Source organism: Apis dorsata, unplaced genomic scaffold (genome assembly GCF_000469605.1).
Source record: "Apis dorsata unplaced genomic scaffold, Apis dorsata 1.3 scaffold_68, whole genome shotgun sequence".
NCBI lineage: Eukaryota > Metazoa > Arthropoda > Insecta > Hymenoptera > Apidae > Apis > Apis dorsata.
Window position 1 is genome coordinate 587,099 of NW_006263366.1, and position 11,309 is coordinate 598,407.

The 11,309-nt window shown below is 38.9% G+C and overlaps 1 protein-coding gene across 1 annotated transcript in view; it reads left to right on the top strand.

Annotated features, from left to right (window-relative positions):
- The window catches only part of LOC102674723 (heterogeneous nuclear ribonucleoprotein K-like), a 62,284-nt gene that overhangs the window by 1,773 nt on the left and 49,202 nt on the right, over nucleotides 1-11,309 (top strand). The window lies entirely within an intron of this gene.

An 11,309-nucleotide genomic window follows, 5' to 3' on the forward strand; every position in this document is an offset into this window, starting at 1 on the left:
AAAATATTGTAAAATTTTAACGAGAAGATAATTCAGAAAAATTTATAGCGTAAGATAATTATGAAAATTTTATCGGAGTTAAACAGTGACATTTTGTATGAAAATGTATGTTTATCGTATACCTTTGTCCTTTTTTTTTTGTTTTTGTTTGATTATCGGTAAAGCGTTACTCGTTACTCGACTGCGAGATTATGCTGTTTGTACGTATCTTTTTTTATCATCGAGAATGACCTAGAATTAGAATATTTACAAATCATTCTAGTTTATTCCAGTTCTCTCTATTAAATTTTTCTATTCTAATTTTAAAATAGAATTTTATAGAACGAAATGATAAAAAAAACAACAATAAGAAAATTATTATATTATACAAGATTCCATGTACTATTATCCGGTCGTAAGAAACGGCTAAAGAACAGCGCGCAGTCGCTTTATCACAGTTCTAAGTTTAGAAACTCAATTGTACGTTGCATCCTGTGTGTTATCTACCACTTTGATATCGCTATTCGTTATGTATTCGCGATACTAGCGCTATGTCTCGTAGCGATAATCGTGAAATCCCAAAGCCTGAATCGCGAAAGGATTTGGGTGACCATCGACCAAAGAGATACAACTCGTTACTCGTTGTGGCCATTTCTCTTGCCACGAGAACGCAAACAAACCGAGGGTCGTCGAGTTGAATGAAATTCAAATTGCTCGACCTACTCGCTGCTATTTTTGCTCTAGTTTTCAATTTTCATCTATGGAGATACGCGTCATCAAACTACCTACCTACAAACCTACAACGTTCTTCTATCCGACCTCGAAAGTTCCTTCCAAGTAAGACATTTTTCGACGTCTAACGAAATCAAGATCGAAACGTTATCATGGTGTAGAATGCTGCTGCAATGCCCGAAACATAAAAATCTCTTTATGCATTCAGAATTTTTATTTTCTCAATCAACGATATCGAATCAGCAATCAACAATTTAATAAATAAATAATTTCGAAGAAACTCCAAGAGGGGAACTCAATACAGAAAATTGTGTTTTCTGAAAATTGTTGGGTTAGAAAGTTTCGCGATACGGGTACGAGGAGAAGAGTACAGGCTCGTTCTAAGGAGGCGAAACGATGGCTCGGGAGGGGAGGAAGGGCAAGGGAGGGTGGAAGGGAGAGTGGAAGAGTGGTCAGACTGGTGTATCGGGACGTTACACCTTGGTAGCAAGGGCATGCTCCGTGCAGCAGCGTTGCTCGCTCGCCTCTCCTCTTCCGATCCTCTTTCCACGAGCTCTCTAAGGCTAAGCGCTAAGGAATGCCGCGGGTAGGGGAAGGGTTAGCGCACGGATAAAAGACCCTTCTCGGCGTGGCCCGCGCTCGAGGGTTCTTCTCGTCGCAGGGTCAAGGAACGCGAGTGATACCGCGCTGTTTCCCCGATGTTGTTGTTTATGCAAATCGATCGTACCGTTAAGGATAAAGATCTCGGCCCCTCATCGCATCCGGATAATTTATTGGGGCAGTTGGACTGGTTTTTCCAGCGATCGAGATGCAGGATCACCTCGAAACGTTCCTTTTTCGGGGGCGATTTCGTCGTTGATTTCTACTGTTAACTGTGCGTTAGTTGTTTCGTTTCGTTTCGTTTCGTTTCGTTTCTTATTATTTATAGAAGAACTCGATTTTAAGATGATAGAAAGAGAAAAAAGGCAAATGAAAATGGTAACAGGTTATTGATCGTGTAAGAAGTTACTCTCTCTTTTTTTCTTTTCTTTTTTGAAACACTTATTACGCCGTTTATTATTTTTTTTGCTCCTCTCTGGTTCTGGTTAGACATCTTTTTTACACGTATCTTTTTATACGATACGAAACTGGGATACTATTACGCTGCAAAACTCGGAGTCCTTGAGAGTCTCTTTTCACGAGATAAATCTTGCGATCTTTGACGTAACGATACGTTTTTTCTTTTTTCTTTTTTTTTTCCCTATTCGAAACTAGAAACACCTTGCGTTTAGGCGTTTTCACGGTCTACATAGGATTACGTAAACTTCTTCTTTGTGTCACTTGTTCTGTTTCTTTGGATTTCTTCCATGACATTGAAACAGATGTTGTCTCAAAGGAAATTAGAACGGCGTCGCTTTTAAAGATAAAATAATGAAATCATGGGAGGAAAATGCAGAAATTACTGCGCCTATGACGTGTCCAAGAGTCACACGTCCACCGCAGTGCATCATGCTTTGACGCATCAACTGCGGTGGATATTTAAAGATCCATTTCAAAATCTTACTTAATTCTTACAATAAACTTAATTCTTATAATAATAATTGTTTTTTTGTGCCTCGTATCGTGTCGTTTCGAAATGTCTGGTGGAAATAATAATTAACCGCGATATCAATTCTTGTGTCGTTCGAAGATAATTCCGATGTTGGGCAAAATTAAAAATAGCGATCACTGGATATGACACATGCTCAAAGATTCTTAGAACTCGAAATCGCGCTATTCAATACAATTTCATTTGAGGAATTTTCATTTGAATTTTTCAATGTCTCTATTGTCCACTATTGATTATTTTATTTAAATATAGAAATATATATGTATTATAAAAAAAAAAGTTTAATTCCATAGCGTAGTAGGTCAAGGATTATCAATCTGTCTTTATCTAACTTCGAAACGTGATTAGGTTAGCCCGAGATTAAATGAATAACAGAGTAGTAAAATATAGTTCTCACTTTGTACGAGAAATCAGATAATTTTTAAATCTGAATTAAAAAAATTATCGGAGAAAGAAATAGGATTTTTATATTTTCAGAGAATTTCAATTTCGAACGATTCCTGCATACACAAATGTGTTTAAAAGATCCGTATCTTTTTTTTATGCTTCGATAAAAGATATCTATTCAAAGAGTTTCTGTATAAATTCTAAGAATGGCGACTGATGCGAAATTCCAAACAAAAATGTGTTCCATTAAGATTCGATTTGTTGAAATAACTAATTATAACGAGATAAGTAAGTAAACGTTTGGCCGCTCTTCATTCTTGGAAACGTAATTCGTTCTGGAAAGCTTTATCTGGCCATTCCCTATCGGAGAATTTTCCATTTATCGAAGCTTCCACCCAATAGAATCGGTGAATGTTGAATTAGTCGTGCCTACATCATCGATCGTTCCCTTTTCCATGTTTCGTCATCGGCCAGAGATATACCTGTTTGCTTACACCGTCCTTGTGCTCATACGATTAGAGGCGCGATAATATCGTTCGAGCTAGGTGACATTTCAACTTTGATAATTGTAATCAGAGTTTTTAACTTGTACAGACTCGAATCCTCGAGTTCCTTTCCGATCGAAAATTTCGAAAACGAAAAATCTTTCTCTTAAATAATCCATCCTCCCTTTTTCGATATATTCGAAAATATCTCGAAACATAATCCGAATTAATAAGAACGAATACACCATATTTTGAGTGATCTTGAATCCTTTGGAAGAAAATTTTTGAACCTATTAACTTGATCGAACATTTATTACAATTTTTAATCCTAATTTTATCTTAAATCCGCAGAAGAATTCCGCGAATCCGATTTAAAAGCTCGTCCGATGATCGATCCGAAAAGACAGAAGAAATCCGATTGGGCGAACGCCGTTGCTCGTTCCACGAAATTCTATTCGAGCATCGATCGATTCTAACTTTGGCGACAGGCCGAGGAAAAGTGGGAAAATACGAAATAATCTTGGCCAATCTCCTCAATTGGTAAACGAGAGAAAGAGGAGAGGGGGCGCAAGGCAGAATATCAGAAGGAGCTCGAGAAGAATCGGCGTATTACTTGCTCGCTCGGCTGTAAATTGCTGGCTCGGTGAACAATCCCATTTACACGAATAATCCGCGCGAAGACGTGGAGCATCGGATATTCGTACGGCAACGGCTGCTACGGTTGTGTCGACGATGTAAATGGAACCTCCTTTTACGAAGTGGCTCGGTATCAAAACCGCTGGGGCGAGGTTGCGTTCACCCTTCTTTTCATAGATCGAGTTATCTAAGGGAAGATAAACTATATACAACTTTCGAGAAAAGGAACGGAGAGAATTTTTGAGATTTTTTTGAAAGTTGTTTAAATTGTCATCGATGGAATTCTGTGAGAGGTTAATAGAGGGAAGGGAGATACTCGTGATCTTTTAGCTTCGAGATATAAAAGGAGGAAATTAAATAAAAAAAAGAAGAAGAGAGAGAACAGAATATCCTTTCGTTTCTCTACTGTTTCAAATTTTTGAATTCGATGGTTAATCCTTGGATTTGGAATATAGCTTGGTTCGAACGGACAACGAATTTCCTCCCTTCGATTTACGTTTTTCCGCGCAATGTTCATCGACGCGTTTATTCGACGCGTCGGAAATCGATAGGATATGTATCCATCTATATAAATCTATAGCAATGTCAATCAATGCACGATGATCGCCTATTTTCCAAATTTTATCTCCAATACAACTTTCAACTTCGAATTCGCGATTGCCGCCAATTGTTTATTAAATTTCGCAAATGTTTTATTTCTATTCTTCTTTCATATAAAAATGGTTGTACTTCGCAAGAAGGTTTACAGAAGAGCTCTATGAATTAATGACTAATCCCTTTACTTGTCCCTTCGAGTCATAAACCGGTTGGCAGCGGTTACACCGATATATCGCGGATTTCGCTATTCCAAAGTGGGTTCCCTACCAACAACTGTACGAGATAACTACTCGTGTTGCGTGGAAGGGTTCCGGAGGTCGTTTGAAAACGGATTTAATTAGCAAATTATCGAGCGGCGACACGTTTCAGCGAAACGGGGACGGGTGTTTCACAAATGCGTTGGTTAATTTCAGAAGCGAAGGAAACAAGCGATGGCACGAGAGACGAGAAACGTCTTTATACGTGACCACGACAAATGGATGAAAGCTCGGTCGAACGTATATCCCTCTTGGAACGTAGAAATTAACGGTGGCCGCACAAAGCATAGTTGCTCGAGACTTGGTCTTGTAATCGTTCAGTGAACTAGAGCTCGTAAACACGTTGAATAGATTCCTTCTACGCTCGCATTAACGAACATTTCTCCACCGATCTAACGTTATAATTATATATATATATTTGGCGAACATACTCGTCCAAATTCTTCTTCTCCCTCTCCTGGAAAATATTGTATTAAACAAATAGTTTTTATTATAATAATGAAACGGAAGATTCGATAACACCGACTGATTTTCTATCGATACTTCGCATGATGACTGTGCATTCCTTCTTCGCGCTTCCACCGCTAAACCAAATATTCGTTATTCACACCTCCATCGGCCTATTCTTAACGTTCTGGCGTGAAAAAAAAATTCCTATTCGTCGCAACAACATTCTTCGATACGAGTTATGGTCAGCGAAAAAAGACTCGAGTTAATGAAATACAAAACTTTGCATAAATTTACAAACGATAACATTGTTGAGAAAAACACGCATGTAAATTTAAACGTGACTATGTAACAATTTCTTGTAAATTTTTTTTTTTTCCTTTTCAATTCTCGCCTCTTCCTCGTGCAGGATGTACTCCAATATTATCAGAAAATTTCAGCAGAAATTTCGTCTCATTGGACCGTGCCAATCTATTTTTACCGCGGTAGTCGTCTCTCGTTGCGTTATCACCGATGCACCGACAACCGGTTCACCTTTTATTGCCTCGCTGCATAAACGTTCTCAAACATTTAACAAGCATTAACGCGTCGGCCTGTTGACATAACTGTCGGTATTTGCTTGGAAAGTGCGAGTTCCCGATGATTCTCTACCCGTTTTTAACCATTCTCCTTCTTCGAAAAGTGGCCTGTCAACGAGAAATCCCGTTGATTTCATCTGTTACCACTGTTATCCCCCTCGATTCCTCTCTCTCTGTCTCTCGTTCGGCTTTCTCTGCTTCTCGATTCTCTGTTCTTCGACACATCATTTCTCGATCGTCGTTCTGCGCGCGAGATCTCTGTAAAATTCTTATCGACCCCTTTCTTTTCTCCATTCTTTCTTTTTTTATATGTATATTATTTTTTGTATAGGGCAAAACGGCGACGGATTTGAAGTTTGGAACGATTGAAATTGTTCCACTTATCGAGAGAGTTAAATCGAGGCAATATCGGTAGAACTTTATTTGTTTCTGACACGTCACCCGATAAATGGGAAGGAGGAAAACGACACAATTCCGCGAGATACCAGGCTAAGTGGTAATGCGCACTCCGTAATTTCTTATCGGGATTGGCGATTCGAGTCTCGAGTGAGCAGGCATCGAATGGATTTAAGTTTTTCGAAACGAATGAAATTCGACGTAGTTATCGTCCCGCGTTCGTTTTCCCCACTTAAATTGTCATTTTCCCCGTTTTTCGCGATATTTATTTTATTATTTCGCGATATTTGTGTAAGAATGTTAGCTTCGATCGATAAGAAAACATAAAGAAAGAATGATAACGACGACGAATATGATGGAACACAAATAAGAGAATCTCATATTTATTGATATTTGCCGTGGTTTAAAAATATTTTTAAGCAAATTTTAGCCGCTCTCTCCCGTCTCGTCTTTCGATTGTTTCCGTTAAAACATCGTATTGTTGAAACAGTATTAATCACGAGTATTGTTATTCAAATGATTTAAGAAACGAAGAAGGAAAAGAAATATATTCGCATTGATAATCGTGCGATGCATTTTCATACACACAGTTGGTCGACCGGTATTTGGGGCAAAGGCTCGGCCGTCCAATCAACGATATCATTGATCACTCTATTTAAAGAAGCCGATGGAAAGCGTGACGTCAAGCGTCGAATTTCTAAGCCAACTCCGTTTAGCCTCAACCGAACCCGGTAATCTCACCTGCCAGCATTTCTTCCATCCTTCCGCTCGCCATCTTCGAAGTATTGCACACGTCTCTTTCTACGTTCTTCCTTCGTCTTCCCTCTCCTTCGACTCTCGAATCGAAAAGAGGGAGATCGAAGACTCGGAGGAATCTGAGGCATCGCTCGGATTTTCCTACAATTTTCGATTCTTGTTCACAAATTTTGGCACGAAGATTCAAACCAAAAAAAAAGAAAAAAAAAAAGTAGAATAAAATTTCTTTGTTAATTCTTAAATTCTTTTTTAAAATTTTGAATATACATGTGTTCGTTGCGTGTTTTATTCCACTCGGCATCGGTGACGTTGGATAAAACGGATAAAGACGATCTGAAATTAGCTTATTTAAGAATTAGATAGACGCGTTAGCCGGGGAATGATTTCATTGTTAAAGAAAATTTTATCGCGCGATCAAGATTAAAGATTGCGGATCTTCGATACACGAGGCAAGGACGAATCAATCGCGAGATTAAACGAACGAAGTGATTTACAAAATTACAAGGAAAATTCCGCGCGAGAGTCGTTTCTTCCGCGGGGGAGGAGTTTGAGAAGAGACGAGCGAGGGCGAGACAGATGAGCGATCGTGGCAAAAACGGTAAACAACTGTCGTGTTTTTTTCGTCGTGGACGGACGACTTGAATTTATAGCCTCTTCCGCGCGTTCAACGCGCGCGTCTATCGTTTTCGTGATTTTCGCATCTTCCACTCTCTTCATCCTTCCTCGAATCGTTTGTTTATTTGGCAATCGGCCTTCTTGCCCAATTCCATAGTTTATTATGCGCTACAATGATGTTGGCGGGGGAATTTTTGGCGATGGCCGAGACGATAATTTGTGACAATTGTTGGATCGATGTGAAAATTGTACGAAGGAAATCGCGAGGGAGGTAATAAATTTAACAAATTTACTCGAGCGAGATAAACGTATATTTATAAAAAAAAAAGAGGTGGCAATTACGATCCTCGCTTTTCACAGTTATCACAATCGAAATTATATTTCAAGAAATTGAATTAAAGAATAAAATCTAGAATTAAAGCATAGGTATTATACCGGTATTTTCGTTCCGTTGGTTAATAGAAAAACCGGTTTTTCACTGGTTACACGAATAACGTAACAAGTCGACGTAACCAATTAAGTTTTCTTCATTTAATTGGCATCAGAGCGATGCCGCCCGTTTGTTGTTCGTCGACCTAATTAGTCTAGCCTAGCAATGGCGAAAACAGTCCTTCTATTTCTTCGTCTTCGGTTTCCTCGAATTATCCACTTATTTTCTTCCAATGGAAAACAATTGGACGTATTATATCGTCGCATACTTGTCGAAATTTTTTTTCGAAATTCGTCCTCTCGAGAAAACTTACGCGATAAAGATCATCCACGAACGAACGGGCTTTATAACACGAGGTTTATTACACAAGTTGCATTCAATGCCGGTCAATAAAGTCAACGAACTTTGGCCGAACTTGTGGAATAAACGTCCGATACACGCGCATAAGCGCCGTTTTCCTTTCTTTCTAAAGTGATCGTGAAAAGCTTTTGTACGGGTCCTCTTCTAGGTTTTTGGTCAGTTTGGCGGATTCATTCAACACCGTACATCGGCATTTTTAAAGAAAATTTCAATGAAGTAGTAAGTCAATTGATGTTCAACATTGATTTATAATTAATCGAGAATTATTTATCGAGATATTATAATGCTAGAACAAAGATTCTACTCGACACACACACACTGTCATTTCAAATTTCACGGTTAAAAGATAGAAGAAAAAGCATCGTTTACGAGGCTGTTGTCATCTGACAAGGGATAATACCAGGATACACAAGGTTCACGCGAAAGATATGGAAAGGGAGAGGCACGCCTCGCAAACATCATATTTTACCAGCAGCGAGCAATTTCAGGTATCATTGTCGCACTGGCTGCAATTATCCCGGATATCCGTCGTCTGCGCGACGTCGAAATAATTACTCGGGCCGCGTAACAACTAGGAGCGCAATTACCGCGATAAGAGGCTGCTCTCGATCCCCGCGTACCATGGATTCTCCTTCTCGTTAAGCCTCTTTCATCGAATTTCCGCGAAAATTGGAATATTTCGGTTCTTCTGGTTCGATGGTTCTTCTGCTTCTTCCTCCCCTTCCGTCTCTTTTCCTTTGAACGTCCATCCACTTGACTTCGTTTCTTCCCAGAGACACGGATGAACCCGAGTCCCCCCGCCTCGATTCTCTTCGTTTGACCCAAATAATCGCTTGGTCGTTTATTCTACGTGTATAATAAATTTTAAATCGAATCGATATGGCCATGCCAATTTTTATACTTCGCGTTAAACTCTTTTATTTCGAACGTTTCTCCTTCGTCTTTCAATTTTTTATTAATCATTCCTCTTCGGAGACGTTTAAATATTTTATTCATTACGCGCAAACAATTCTGTTGTTCGCGTGTTATTTTTATTTTTATTATTTTTTTTTTTTTTGAACGTTTAAATTTACGAAGTTAATTTTGGTCCACCCTATATAAATTACAATCTTTCAACGCGTTTAAAATTAAAAAGATTACTTTTTTGATCTTTCATCTTAAAATAAGTCTATTCTCGTTTTCTTCTTATTTCTTCGAGATATTTAAATTTGAAGTTGCGCTAGTTTTGGCCCACCCTGTATAAATTACAATCTTTCAACGCGTTTAAAATTCAAGGTTGCGCTTTTTTCATCTTTCATCTTAAAATAAATCTATTCTCATTTTCTTCTTATTTCTTCGAGACGTTTAAATTCGAAGTTATGCTAGTTTTAGCCCACCCTATATAAATTACAATCTTTCAACGCGTTTAAAATTCAAGATTATTTTTTTGATCTTTCATCTTAAAATAAGTCTATTCTCGTTTTCTTCTTATTTCTTCGAGATATTTAAATTTGAAGTTGCGCTAGTTTTGGCCCACCCTGTATAAATTACAATCTTTCAACGCGTTTAAAATTCAAGATTATTTTTTTGATCTTTCATCTTAAAATAAGTCTATTCTCGTTTTCTTCTTATTTCTTCGAGACGTTTAAATTTGAAGTTGCGCTAGTTTTGGCCCACCCTGTATAAATTACAATCTTTCAACGGATTTAAAATTAAAAAGATTACTTTTTTGATCTTTCATCTTAAAATAAATCTATTCTCGTTTTCTTCTTATTTCTTCGAGACGTTTAAATTTGAAGTTGCGCTAGTTTTGGCCCACCCTGTATAAATTACAATCTTTCAACGCATTTAAAATTAAAAAGATCACTTTTTTGATCTTTCATCTTAAAATAAATCTATTCTCGTTTTCTTCTTATTTCTTCGAGACGTTTAAATTTGAAGTTGCGCTCGTTTTGGCCCACCCTGTATAAATTACAATCTTTCAACGCGTTTAAAATTCAAGGTTGCGCTTTTTTGATCTTTCATCTTAAAATAAGTCTATTTTCGTTTTCCTCTTATTTCTTCGAGACGTTTAAATTGGAAGTTGCGCTAATTTCTGCCCACCCTGTATAAAGCTTACAAATAACAGGTACGCAAACAGTTGCGTTTCAGACGCGTGGAAAGTTCATCAAGTTCAAATTCCCGCGTCAGGTTTAGCGAGTTTAAGCTACTTTCAGCTCCTAATTGCGGTCTCCCCTTCGACCTGGCTTTGATGCCCTCCATCCCGTGCCCCTATATATCAGCCCGCCGACCCTTTCGAGTGGCGTGCGGACTGGTTATGGACTGGTTAGTCGATGCACCGCTGCCGCCAGTGGACTCTTCGGCGCCTCACGCTACCCTCGTTCCAGACTCTGTGGCGCCCATTTTCATCCCTTTCTCTCCTCCATCTTCCTTCTTTATCCCCCTCCTCCACCCTCCTTTCGCATTAAAAACGGGTGGCGCGCGTCCACGAAACGCGAGACCTTGTCGAATAATTGATACGCGCCCTTATACAACCGATAAAATCGATTTCCTCTTCGGGATTCAATTCCGCCTATCGAGAATTCGAACCATCGTACGTCGACGAAGAGAAAAAAAAGAAAAAAAGACCAGATCGTTACGATACACGACAAATTGGTTCATTTTTAACGTGGAAGATACGGTTGATAAATTCATACCCGCCACGGAATATCGCCGCGTTACGCGGAAATTACCCCCACGATCCGTTATTTTATCATTCGTGTCTCTTCTATAGAGCGATCGACTGATCCAACCCCCTTGTCCCACCCCCTAATGGTTGGACGAAGATAGGAAACGTAGGTCTTTTCGAGCTCGTGTCACGACACGGTCTGGTCACGCACGCTTGCTTGTTTGCTTGCCCGCTCGTTGAAAACATCACGGTGCTGGTAAAAATAAATCTTGCTGTAAGGAGAAACGGTCCATGGTCGCGTATATTTCTTCCCGATTTTTAAAACGGGTGGAATGGTCGAAGGGGAGGGGGTGGGTTCGGAGCAAATTTGTTGACGAGATATGGCGAAACTATTTTTTCTTCTTTTTTTTTTTTTTTTT